The following is a 13,179-nucleotide window of genomic DNA, read 5'->3' as shown; positions in this document are numbered from 1 at the left end:
GCACACCACCCCTGCACACTAACACGTTTCCCCCGCACTGATGTTTTTTTTTTTTTTTCTTTCTTTTAGCTTTTTTTTTTTTTTTAGGCATCTTCCTTTCCTAGGGTGGGGGCCTGATCTTCTTTCCAAGGCTTCTGGGCCTGGGGCCTGATGGTCCCTGCCTAGCACGTAGCGTGTTTATTATGGTTTATAGTTGTTGCATTGCATGCGCTCATCGGAACTGCTTAACTGATTTTGATTCGCTTCCGGCTGACGGTTGTCCGGTTGTGGGGTGGGACAGCATGTGGCATGTGGTAGTTTTTGGGTGACTGGTAAACTGAAAAAAAGAAGGTGGTAGCATTAGACCCGCCAACAGTCCATCAATCCTTGTGGCCCAGTTAGCAGCCTGCTCAGCCCAATTTTATAGGTGTAGTTTATCTCTACCCCCTTATTAACACTTTTGCGCACGTGGACGCGATATACTTGTCAGTATAATTGTCTGGTCAAAAAGCATGGCTTATGATTGACGTGACTATCGCATCACTGATACAAAAAAATTCACCAAAAATCCTGTAATTCTCATTGACGTGTGATACTTGGTCTGTAGACAGGGTAGCGCATGTCGGCTTGAGGTAAGCTGATAGACCCTTCTTGCCGGGAAATTTTCCTGGGTGACGGGTGAAAATCTCTTCAGTTGACTCTCTCTAGTGGTCATGGATGGGTTAGTGTGTGGTGGGGGGCAGGGTTACCAAAGATTTTTTTTCTTTCAAGCCTAACTCATCAAGTATACATCATATAAGAAATCTGAAACTATCATTTTACAGGTAATGATCTGTTCTTTAAGATGAAACCATAAAAAACTTTAACAGTTATGGAGATAAGTGGAAAAAAAAGTGAACATTTTTTTTAAAAATCTAGTTTTTAAGTTTTTTTTTCTTCAAATTTACGACCGTTATAATTGGTTTATCAAAATTCCGTTTGTTGCGCTAATTAGCTCATAAATGTCTGCTTCTTTTGTTATAGAACACAATTTGTTATATTTTTACTCCTATGTGAAAATGTGATTTTTTTATTTCAGAAATCGGTTCATATCACTTCAACTCCCGATATCTCGGTAAAATATAAAACAAACAATTTTTTTTTCTTTCTTTATGAAAGAGCTTACAATTTACAGTGGAATGTATGTCGTTTCATAAAAGTGAATCGAGCAAAAGATTCGATAAGCAAGTTTTGAAAAAAATTATACCGCGCGCTCAAGGTACCAAAATCAGGCCTCCCAGTAACCAGTTAGGTGTGTGTTTTGGACGAGAAAATCAGATGGGAGGGTGTGTGCGAAAGTGTTAAGTGGTTCATATAATTTTTTACATGCTGAGATAGATTTTTACATTGTTTCTTTTGCATAGAATCTATGAGATTTTATGGAAGAATGGCACCTCCACTTCAACAGCTGGACAAACACAGCTGTTCTTGCCCACCTATTTGTCTTTGAAATGTGTGTGTTGTCACAGCTCTAATGCCAGTAATTATTATTTCATATGTATATTTGTATGTGATATACATAAAAAAATGGTAATAAAATAGACTGTCGTATAAAATAAGCCATAGTATGTACAAACACATAACAGTATGAGGTCACTCATAATTTAAGTAGCTTTGTCATGCCATTATTCTTTTTTGCTACAACGGATGGTCAATCCCCAATTTGTCAACCTGTCAATCCAAGATATGTAAATTGTATAAACTAACAAAAATAAAACCCAGTGTTATGTCAGTGTAGCAATGAATTATGGGAGTACTAATTCATCAGCCCATTAGCCAAAATTTTTCATGAATTACAACAAGTATTCATCGGTAATGAAGGGGTTAACTATGTATATTTAACCATGTATATTTAATGGGTTAAACAGGAACTTTTTCTTTTTCTATGATTCATTGTTTTGACATCTTATCTTTATTGTATTCACTCGTTTAACTGCACTCACACAATCTGTACCTTAACGTTATTTGAACCTATGCAGGATACTGAATTAATTAAAGTGGACATGATAAGAAATTACATGGAAATGGCAGAGCTGCTGAGATGGCACAAGACTCCAACTGCAGCATGCCCTTCCCCATTCATGGACCCCTTTCCTGGGCCTTCCTTCCCTGCATGGCTAGTCTCAGTAATTGTCTGACGTGTTGAGATGATCAGGCAGTGCAGGATTTTATCTTATAGAGACCATGAAATAGGTGTACCTAACATCACCATAGCCGATCCAGGATTCAGGACGTCTCCTAAGTCAGAGGAGGTAATGTTATAATTGTATTTCATAGAGAATCCTTATAACCAAAAACTAACTAAAATTATGAGTATTTTTTTTCTTGAACACAACATTAAATAAACAACAGAACAATAATATGAAAATACGTATAGCCACCGTTGCCAGATTGTCGTACTCAGAGCATAGTATTTACCTGTTTCTGACGCCTAACTATTGCCAAGACACATCAGAATCTAACTCTTTTACGATAACTATAAATTAGTTTCCTTATTGGAGCTCAGAAGACAGTTTGGGGGTAGGAAGTCGGGAAATATAATCGGCTGAGTACGACAATCTGGCAACGTTTAGGCTGTAGCTCCTAGGCCAGGGGTAGCGCGCACCCCATTTTGCGGGTGTCAGATACCTGAAATAGCATATTTTTACTGCGCAAAGCAGGTGATGTCACTTATTGTGACTTTGTGAGCTTTCATATTTGTCTATTTTGTGTACTATATATATTTCATGTGCAAAACTTACATTACTTGTTTAATTTTACTAGTGACCCGAATTTGTGCCTGTTTATCACAATAGAATTTCACTCAAACAAGTGAATCAGACACCACATAAATATTACCAGTGTGTGTATGAATGAATACAAAGATAAGCACATACTTTGCTTTAACTCTAGGATGTCTCATGGATCATTAATAAATAAAAACAAAATATCTGGATAGGCTACTCTTTAGCCCGCTTCCGGCCATGGCTGCCAAAAAAGTCCTTCAGCCTAGTTTGTTTCTCCCCATTTGGTGATTGTTAGGTACGCCTTTTGTGGTGCTCCCTTGCTGTAATGAGATTTGTGGCATGGGGAATGATTTTGTGATAACACCTTGCATTGACCAACTATTCATGCCTCTAAGCTACACTCTGTTGCATTCTGTTTAATATCTCTTTCCGTAGTACAAGTCAACCCCTGTTTATTATTCAACACTATGATCTTTCAGCACTTCAAATTACTTATCCTTTTCTGTTGTTTTGACATGCAGTCCCCTCCGCTCTGACAATTAATTTCAAATTCTGTGCCAGGTATAAATTCTCAAAATGCATATCAGATATATACTTGCCTGTCTTCCTGCTAAATCTGCTGGAAGCTGCTAGTCAGGTGAAAGGTTCTGCCATACAGTCTTGCTCTCTGCTCTGCTGATTTGATCATGAGGATATTTGCTACCATGGCCCTCTTCAAGATCCCTCTTACCATTCTTAGCAAGCGCTGCCACGTGCTTATCAACCTTTCATCAAAAGTGGAAATGTACTATCACTACACATAAACATGCATACACACACACACACACACACACACACACACATGTTTTAAGAAACAATGAAATGAGGATGGTGATCAGGGATGTGAGGTCCTCATGGAGGAAAGTGATCAGTGGAGTTCCACAAGGGTCAGTGCTGGCTCCGGTAATGTTTGCAATTTATATGAATGACATGACGGGGAGAATGAGTTTGTTTGCTGGTGATACTAAGTTGCTGAGGAAAATTGGAAGTGAACAAGATTGTCAAGCACTGCAACAAAACCTGGACAGAATATGGGAGTGGAAACATAGATGGGAAATGGAATTTAGTATCGAAAAGTGCAGTGTGATGGAACTTGGAAAAAGCAAAAAGAGTTTCATGTAACTATACAATGAGAAATAAAAGCTTTGAGAAAACATCAATGGAAAAGGACCTGGGAGTAACTGCATCAGATAATTTGTCACCAGAGAAACACATAAATTGAATTATAGGTGAAAGCTGCTTTTCAATACCTGGATGAGGAAATGATGAAGAAACTGATTATGACAATGATACATCCAAGATTGGAATACACAGTAACAGTATGGTCACTGAGTGCAAAGTCTAATATAAGGAGAGAGGAATCAGAGGGCTGCAACAAATTTCGTTCCAGGACTAAGAGGTTTAATATATGAAGAGAGATTGAAGTGGTTGAACTTACTGACACTGGAACAGAGGAGAGAATGAGGAGGTCTTATTGTGGTGTATAGGGTGCTGAATGAGATTGAGAAAGTGGACAAGGAAGATTTAATTACATAGGCCAAAAGCAAATCAAGAGTTCATGGAAGGAAGATACAAAGGAAGCCTGTAGAAGAGATTCATGAATTTAAGGCCAAATTGAATTATAGTAAATATAGAGATGTGCGTAGCTCCTTTCCCATATTCCAACACAAGGTAAATACACACACACGCGCGCACACACACACACACACACACACACACACACACACACACACAGTTATATGAGCCTGTTTGCAGATGATGCAAAACTTCTGAGACATATAAGAAACAGTAAAGACTGTGAAATTCTGCAAGATGACCTGAATAAGATTTGGGAATGGTGTAAGAAGTGGGAGATGGAATTCAATGTGAAGAAAGGTCATGTAATGGAAATGGGAAAGAGTGAAGTGAGACCAAAATGGACATATAGAATGGGAGATGGAGAAATATTAAAGAAAGTTCAAGAAGACAGAGATCTGGGAGTGACAATACAGAATAATCTTCAGCCTGAGAGTCATGTTAATGGGATATTCGGTGATACGTTTATAATGGTAAGAAATTTAGGATTAGCATTCCACTACATGTATAAGGATATGATGAAAAAGTTAATAACCACTGTGATTAGACCAAAATTGGAATGTGTGGAGGCAGTGTGGTCTCCCCATAAGAAGAAACACATAAAAAACTAGAAAGAATACAAAGGATGGCAACAAAAATGGTTCCAGAACTGAAGGGATTGACATGAAGAAAGGTTAAAGGAAATGGACCTACCAACACTGGAACAAAGAGAAAGGGGAGACCTAATACAGATTTATAAATTATTGATTAAAATGGAAGATGTAGATAATCAGGAGTTACTACTAATAGAAGGAATAAACACAAGAGGACACAGTAAAAAAATTGAGGAAGGGAAGATACTTGAGAGACATAAAGAAATATAGCTTCCCGAAAAGAAATATAGAGGTTTGGAACAGGTTAAGTGAGGGTGTATTATTGGTGAAGAGTGTGCAAAACTTTAAGGAAAAGTTGGACAAATACAGATATGGAGATGGGACCACATGAGTGTAAGCCCAGGCCCTGTAAAACTACAACTAGGTAAATACACACACTCACACACACACACACCTAGCATTTCCTAGGGGATGCATTGTCCTGTGTCATGCCCAGCAAATGAAGTGGCTTAAGGAAATCAATTACTAACTTGACTACAGTCATGATGCTGACTGCACCTCTCCAGTCGTGTCAGTTTGTGCAACTGCCAGGCACTGCCCCCCCTCCCCCCCCCATGGTTTCTCCCTGCCCTTTGCCACACCATAGCCAACTTGCATTTGACACCATTGTCCCCACCACCAGTCCACCCCAATTACCTACATTCTAGGGAACCTGCATGTGGTTGAGTATGTTTCCCTTTGTCAAGATTCTACTACAGAACCATTGTAGTACCCGTATATTGGTCTCTTAACATGTCCTGTCCTGGATGGATAAACATCACCATTGGCAGCCATGGCCACCCATACACAGCTCCATGGACAAAGAAGCCCACATGCTCTGCCAGCAACCCTGCCCGCGGACATTACCTTCCCCAGTGCCAGCTGTGGCGAATTCACCCCACCACATCTGCTGGTCCATCTTTACACTCAGGTTATGGAGGGGACTAGCCACCACACTTACCTCACCCTCCTCTGCTGCCCCTTTCTACACCTGCCTCGTCTCAGTGTAATGCACATCCTTGGTGCAGTGGTTAGTGTGCCTTGCCACGAATCTACAGGCCCAGGTTTGAATTACAGCCTGGGCAGTCGGTGTGCATCCCACCCAGCTGTTCATCCACCCTTTCGGACTGGTCAATAAATGGGGAAACTTGGGGATGGTAAACTGTGGTAACTTGGATGTTACACTGGCCCTGTGTCCTAGGGCAATGGGTTCTCACCCACCACAGGCTCAAAGGGCATTGCAACAAAGATGAGCTCTGAGGCCGTGTGTGGCTATAGCGTATGCCCCCAACCTTACTTTACTTGTCTCAGTAGAATTCCAATCCAACCTGCCTCCAAATCCTCTTAATTCTACTTCTCCTTTTATACATCAATCCATCCATCAAACCTCCATTCATCCACCAGTTTATTCTCCAAGCCGCCTCTTATCCACTTGTCCACTGGTTGATCAACCAAGCCTTCATCTATCCACCACTTCATTCATCAAGCTTCCACCTCTCCATCAGTCCATTCACTAAGGCTTGTCCTATCCACTATTCCTGTGATGATACCATAAAAACAATAGTATAGATAGCATAGATAGTATAGATCTTGGAAGTTGCCACCAAGTTACTATTTTTCTTTATAGTAAGTTGTAGCAACTTCCAAGATCTATTAATCACATTGCAGAATTTATCTGTGACAAAGAGTAGACAAAATGTATTAAGAGGGAATATCCCACATTATGTTGTAAAGGTAACCATATAAAAAAACAGAGAGCAACATGGAAGTAAATGACAGAAATAATACATATCATGGAAACAACATCAGCAAAGAGGAAAATATGAAGCATTGACTCTCAATGTTGCTGAGCCAGACTATGTATTTTTAGTGTTAGACTGTTAGACAAATAGCCTTTGAGGTAGCAGCATTGTACAGCTCCATCTTACTATTTCCACTAGGATGATTAGATGTTCTGCTGTTGTAACACCCATAAGAGAAAGGCATAACTTCAGCTCTGGAGACATGAATCTTGTACCTTAATCTGGAAGACTGAAGTTGGGTATTCCACAAAGGCTAAATTTGCTTCAGGGCACTGTATCATAGTTTTTATATACATGCTGGGGATGGGATTTCATAAGAAAAGCATATTTACTCATCAGTAATTAAAATCGGACATAGATTACTAGCTGGTGATTCGGTAACATTGAGAGTCAATGCTTCATATTTTCCTCTTTGCTGATGTTGTTTCCATGATGAGACATAATATGTGCAAATATTATTTCTCATTTATTTTCATGTTGCTCCCTATTCATGATATGGTTACCTTTGCAGCATAATGTAGGATGTCCCTTCTTAATACTATTTTGCCTACTCTTTGTTACAGATAAATTCTGCAATATGCTTAACAGAAGTCACTTGAAATGCACTTCATAGGCTGAGTAAGTTTAACTAGTGTCCTTTCTATCAGATGATAGAATTGAGGTTTCAGTTCTGCACAGATTGTACAATGGGCGTATGCCTCTCTTTCATATTTCATTGAGAGTAGGTTTATAGGTATCACAAAGTATAGAAGTCTGTGACCCCATTATGGGAATCTGGCTTTACAAAGCCATTATCTATACAGTAACAAGAGTGTTGATTGTAGGCACAGACATGATATTTAGTTTCATCGAGGGGCTATTTTTGGTAATCAATCAAATATGTACAGACATTTTTGCCATGCTCAGCTTCAATAGGTCTAGTGATAGTAATATTATTTAGATATGGGAATGAGCTACAAGTTTGTTCATTGCATGCTTTAATTCTGAAATTCCATTTTTGACCCTAAATAAAGTTGTAGTATATACTAAGCTGGATGTGGCCTCGGTGCTCATCTCCATCTCATAGGCTCTCAAAATTTTCTTGGATAGGAACCTGCTACCCTGGGATATGGGCCAAGTCTGATATTCAGGTTAGCACACCTATTTGCCCTGGGTTTCAACAGGTATTCATTCATCAACCAGCCCGAAAGGGAGGGTGAACAGCAAGGTGGGCTGGGCACTGACTGCCCTGGACTGGTATTGAGCTAGGTGTGCTGGCCACTACATCACAAAGGTACATAATGGTATCTTACAAAATTGTTATAAGACTCAAGAGGTTTACTCTTTTTACATTTCTCAATTTTGAGTTGGTGGTATGCACTCCAAGTGAAATGTAGAAAAGACTGTACCCAGCATAATCATGCAACATCTCTTCTATCTTTGGTAATGAACAGGCATTTAGGTGTGTATATTGAATGGTCATTAAATATTTAATACAGTCTTGTACCAGAAAACAACCTGAGCATGCCATGGCTACAAGTTTGGCTCAGTGATGCCGTCTGATTAGTGAGCAATCATTTCTTAAAAGGCCAATCATTCATCCTTACTAAAGTGTCTTGAAAATGTTGAAATGGGTCTACAACCCTGGTGTAAGTTAACTCGGGAGCAGCGGGGATCATGTTTCTTAATGGTCCCTCCAAGCGGAAAAAAAAAAAAAAAAAAAATATCACCCCTCACACAAACCACTTCATAATATATATCAAAGCATTTGTGATCAGATTATGTATGATCTATTTTAGAAGGTTTATATCATGGCACAAATTTGGCCCGTCGCTGCTACACGGTAAAGCCACAAATTTGGCCCGTCGCTGCTACCGGGTTAAGGAAAAGTGGAGGTTCATTAGTCAATGCTCTTGACAGTTCTCATAATGAATCTGTACTAGAAATCTTAAGCTCCAGTTCGATTCTGTAATGAAAGTTATGCTTTTACATTGCTTCCAGAATTCAAAGAGTACTACAACACAGATCTTGAGGATTCCTAAATGAATACATACGTAGATGGATAGTCACTGTGTACTAAGTCTACACTAGCACGCCCAGGGTAATATGTATTCATCGAGACACATGCCTTAGGCTTAGGGAATTCAACTTGCTGGCGGTACTGATGGGTGCAGCTTCCATTAATCATCCATCTCTCCACCAGTCCTTCCACTCACCTTTCCCTATCCACCAACCCTCCAAATATCCAGCAGGAATTCCATCAACCCTCCTATCCCCCAGCCCATCCAAGAGCCCTCCTCCATGCAGCCATCCATCCACCAACACTGTCTACAAGTCTATCCATTGACCCTCTGCCTACCCATAAATCTCCACACCGACCCTCCCCTACGTAACAGTCCTACCACTAACCTTCCCTTATCCACTAGTCCACAAACCATCCCTCTCCTATCCTTCTGTCAATCCACCAAGCTGCCTCCTATCCACCAGACCATCCGCAAAGCCTCCGTCTATCTACCAGTCCAACATCCAACCTTACCCTAGCCACCAGACATTCCCCTATCCACTAATTTATCTTCCAACTCTCCCCTATCTGCAAGTCTAAGCACCAAGACCACATCTGCCCACCAGTCAATTACCAAAACTCCGTCTGTCCACCACTAGATTTATAAAGTATCTGTCTATCTAATTTTCCTAATCCACCAACCTTCTTTCTACTCATCAGTCCATCCACAAGCCCTCTATCCACCCACCCCTCTATCCAACAAGACTCCCTCTATCCGCCACTCTATTTAACAAGTCTTCTGCTGTTAACCAGTCTAATCAGTACCCTTCCCAGTATCCACCAGCTAAACCAAATTAATAGTCTGTTAAGTATCCTGTGTAATATATTGGTGTTTTGAATAGGAAAAAGTGGCCTTCATGCATGTTTCTTTCCCAATAGATTATTATTATTATTATTATTATTATTATTATTATTATTATTATTATTATTATTATTATTATTATTATTATTATTATTATTATTATTATTATTATTATTATTATTATTATTATCATTATTATTATCATCATTGCCATTATCATCCCAAGAGTACCTTTTATTATTGTTATTATTATTATTATTATTATTATTATTATTATTATTATTATTATTATTATTATTATTATTATTATTATTATTATTATTATCATCATCAGTGCCATTATCATCTGCCTCTGCGGTGCCTTTTAAATCCCTCTTCAAGTTGGATTTAAGCATAGGTAGAATGATGAACAAATGGGCATAGATTCCGCAGGCCTGGGTTCAAGTCCTGATGCAACCAGTGACAATTTTCAGCCACAGTTTAATGGCCGAGGATTATCCACATGCTATTCGAATGTCTGACAGTCAACTGTAAATTCAGCCATTTCGGTTAGAGAAGCACTGGGGGGCAGTATGGGCCAAACAAGAGTCACATCACAGCAAACACTCTAAATAAAATTCGCCCTCACCACTAACGGGCTGGAACTGACCTCCGCAGCCCCCCAAGAAAGTCTACCAGTGCTATGGGCTGCTCATGGGAAATAAATGGGTTAAAATAGTTCCACACGTCATAATTAGGTTACAGTGCTTTTATTTTGGATTGTATAGGATACTTAGCTACCTAATTACAAAATATGGTTGTCATGTCTATATTTGCATATTCCTTATTTTTTAGTCATGGGCTTCATATGGAGGAAGTTCACCACAGTTGTATCTGCCCACTTCCAAAGTCATTTTATTGCTCTTACAATGGTACACACCGCTCTAGTAGAAAAGTGAAGAGGACAGCGGCAGCTCTAAGAATCCGCCCTTCGCAGAACTTTCATTTGGCTGTAAACTTAGAATACTGCCGCTGGCGTGAAGGTCTTCCGTCGTGAGGTTTGGTAATGTTGGTTGTCATCGAGTCTTCCTTTGACCCCGTGGGTGTCGCCATCATCAGCACCACTGAATTGATCAGCAAGTCACAGAGGTGACTTTGTGGAGTCTATATGAAATATATATATATATATATATATATATATATATATATATATATATATATATATATATATATATATATATATATATATATATATATATATATATATATATATATATATATATATATATATATATATATATATATATATATATATATATATATATATATATATATATATATATATATATATATATATATATATATATATATATATATATATATATATATATATATATATAAATGTTAATAAATGACCTAAAGTGATAAAATTTATAGTGATTATAAAACCGGAGAAAACTCTACGGTAATTGGCTCCTTATTCAATTTATTTTAGTGAGCGTAATACGTAATAATTTTGTTTAAAGTACATTATATAACTCTTATTCGCACTGCAAAGCATATATGGTCATTAGATATCATTTAGCAAGCTTCCACCTGTGGTATTTCATTCATAATTGTGAAAACCGTCATCAAAGCTCCCTCATCGAAAAAAAACCTCATCTACTTAACGGTATGGTCGGCAGACGGTTAACGTTAATCATTTATTAATCACAGGAGCTAAGTGCATACACGCATGCAGTCCACTTTTATATTTTCAAGAGGAATGGATTGTGAAAAAAAAAAAAACTAATTTGGGGAGGACTGTGACCTGTTTCTCACCAATCCGCTCCCCCCCCCCCCCACACACACACATACAGGTTAGCACTCACAGGTTAGAGTAGCCTCACAACTGAGAGATCCCGGGTTGAATTCCTTTGGCAGAGTGGAGACGTATGGGCAGTCTTACTTCACCTGTTCCCTCGTCCGGCCAGCCGTGAATTGGTACCAGGTGTCAGGGGTTGTCTTGCCTTCCGTTATGGTGGTCTGGCACCGCCAAAGACAAATACTGACCTAGTGATGGAAACACAAGGCCTTTAGGCTTGTAACTTACGAGTTTAACTCACCCCTGTAAGATACCAGCAAGTGAGTATACGCATATATGATACACCCACGCGCTCGCTCACACACACACACACACACACACACACACAGTGAAAAGTATTTGAATTGTGTAATCAGCTCCTATATAAGTGGCGCACAAGATCGGCCCAGCGTCTTGGTGGTGCGTAACCTTGCATGCCAAAGACTGCCATTCAGTCAGTGTGCATCGTAAGGTCACACAGAGTGATCTTATGTCGTTAAGCCGTAGGGTTGCATAATAGCTTTTTCACCTCCACAGAGAGATGTTGTATTTCCATGATATTTGCCTTTTTTTTTCTTATATTTAAGTCATAATGACTAAAGGAGCAGCTATTGCCTTAACGAATCAGGTGTTCATTTTATATCTTAATAATTTACTGTGTCTGATTGTAAATCATGTGTTTGAACAAGTGTGTTAGTGTGTTAGCGGGGTATCGGTAACAAATGTATTTTTCCAATTAATTGCATGTAAGAACACTGCTGTAACTATTTTGGGTACATGCCTCCATTTACGATAGTCGCAACGTAGTCGTGGAAGATTAATTAGTGTAATAAACTTAAAACTTCATTTTGCTTTTATATCTTTATTCATTGACGATCGGACTTGGAAAACCAACTTACTTTATGTTCTTCTCCGTCACATTTTATATATATATATATATATATAGATATATATATATATATATATATATATATATATATATATATATATATATATATATATATATCGCTTCCACGATGATCAAACTTCTTTACATTTTGAGAGAGATTTGTGTAGTCGCCTCGCCACAAACTAGGGCAAGGTGCAGTGGCTGGAGCGGGGACGAGTGGTGTTCCTCGTGTGGCGTGGCAGCCGTTCGCCAACGCCTCCGCTTCACACACGGTTTACAGCTGAGGTGACGCCGTAAGTGCTTCATGGGCCGTTTGTTGATCAGTCGATATTGAGTATCTATAGTCGAAATTAGGAATGTAAAGTGGGCCGCGGGAAACGAGGGAGCAGGGCGGCGAGGCACCTGGCTGCGTCGCAACATTGCACCTGTGAACCATTCCTCGGCGGTGTCGGGTCTGTGGAAGCCCGTGCTGCTCCGGCGACACGCTGCAGCCTCATCTTCATGGTCACTTACCCTGCATAGTACATGAACCTCATGTAAGCAATAACGTGAAATGGTGAGGAGTATATATTTTCTAAATTGTGAATTATTTTTCAATAACCAAGTTATTTTTTTTAGGCAAAGTAGTAGGCAGCAAATCATGTTTAGACTTTATTTCATAACTATATAATTTCAGAAAGAAATCTAGTTTGAATGCTTTTCTTAAGCCACGTAATCTTGATTCATTTAGTAGTATTAGTGTCAGAAACAATTGTCAGTAAGGAAGCCTCTTCGCACAACAAAGGTCATCGTCAACAAAGGAGTGCGTGCGTCAGTGGACGGGCCGCGGTGCG

At 39.1% G+C, this 13,179-nt stretch overlaps 1 long non-coding RNA gene across 2 annotated transcripts in view; it reads right to left on the bottom strand.

Annotated features, from left to right (window-relative positions):
- Positions 1 to 9,966: 9,966 nt before the first annotated feature.
- The window catches only part of LOC126998898 (uncharacterized), a 160,249-nt gene continuing 157,036 nt past the window's right edge, over positions 9,967 to 13,179 (bottom strand). For both annotated transcript variants that reach the window (XR_007753064.1, XR_007753065.1), the window contains 2 exons: positions 11,486 to 11,666; positions 9,967 to 10,778 (listed from right to left, as the gene is read on the bottom strand). This is a non-coding gene — a long non-coding RNA (uncharacterized LOC126998898). The remainder of the gene's footprint in view (positions 10,779 to 11,485; positions 11,667 to 13,179) is intronic.

This window comes from Eriocheir sinensis, chromosome 15 (assembly GCF_024679095.1).
Source record: "Eriocheir sinensis breed Jianghai 21 chromosome 15, ASM2467909v1, whole genome shotgun sequence".
Lineage (NCBI taxonomy): Eukaryota > Metazoa > Arthropoda > Malacostraca > Decapoda > Varunidae > Eriocheir > Eriocheir sinensis.
The sequence above is the reverse complement of the archived record's forward strand: the minus strand, read 5'-3'. Positions and strand labels throughout refer to the sequence as shown.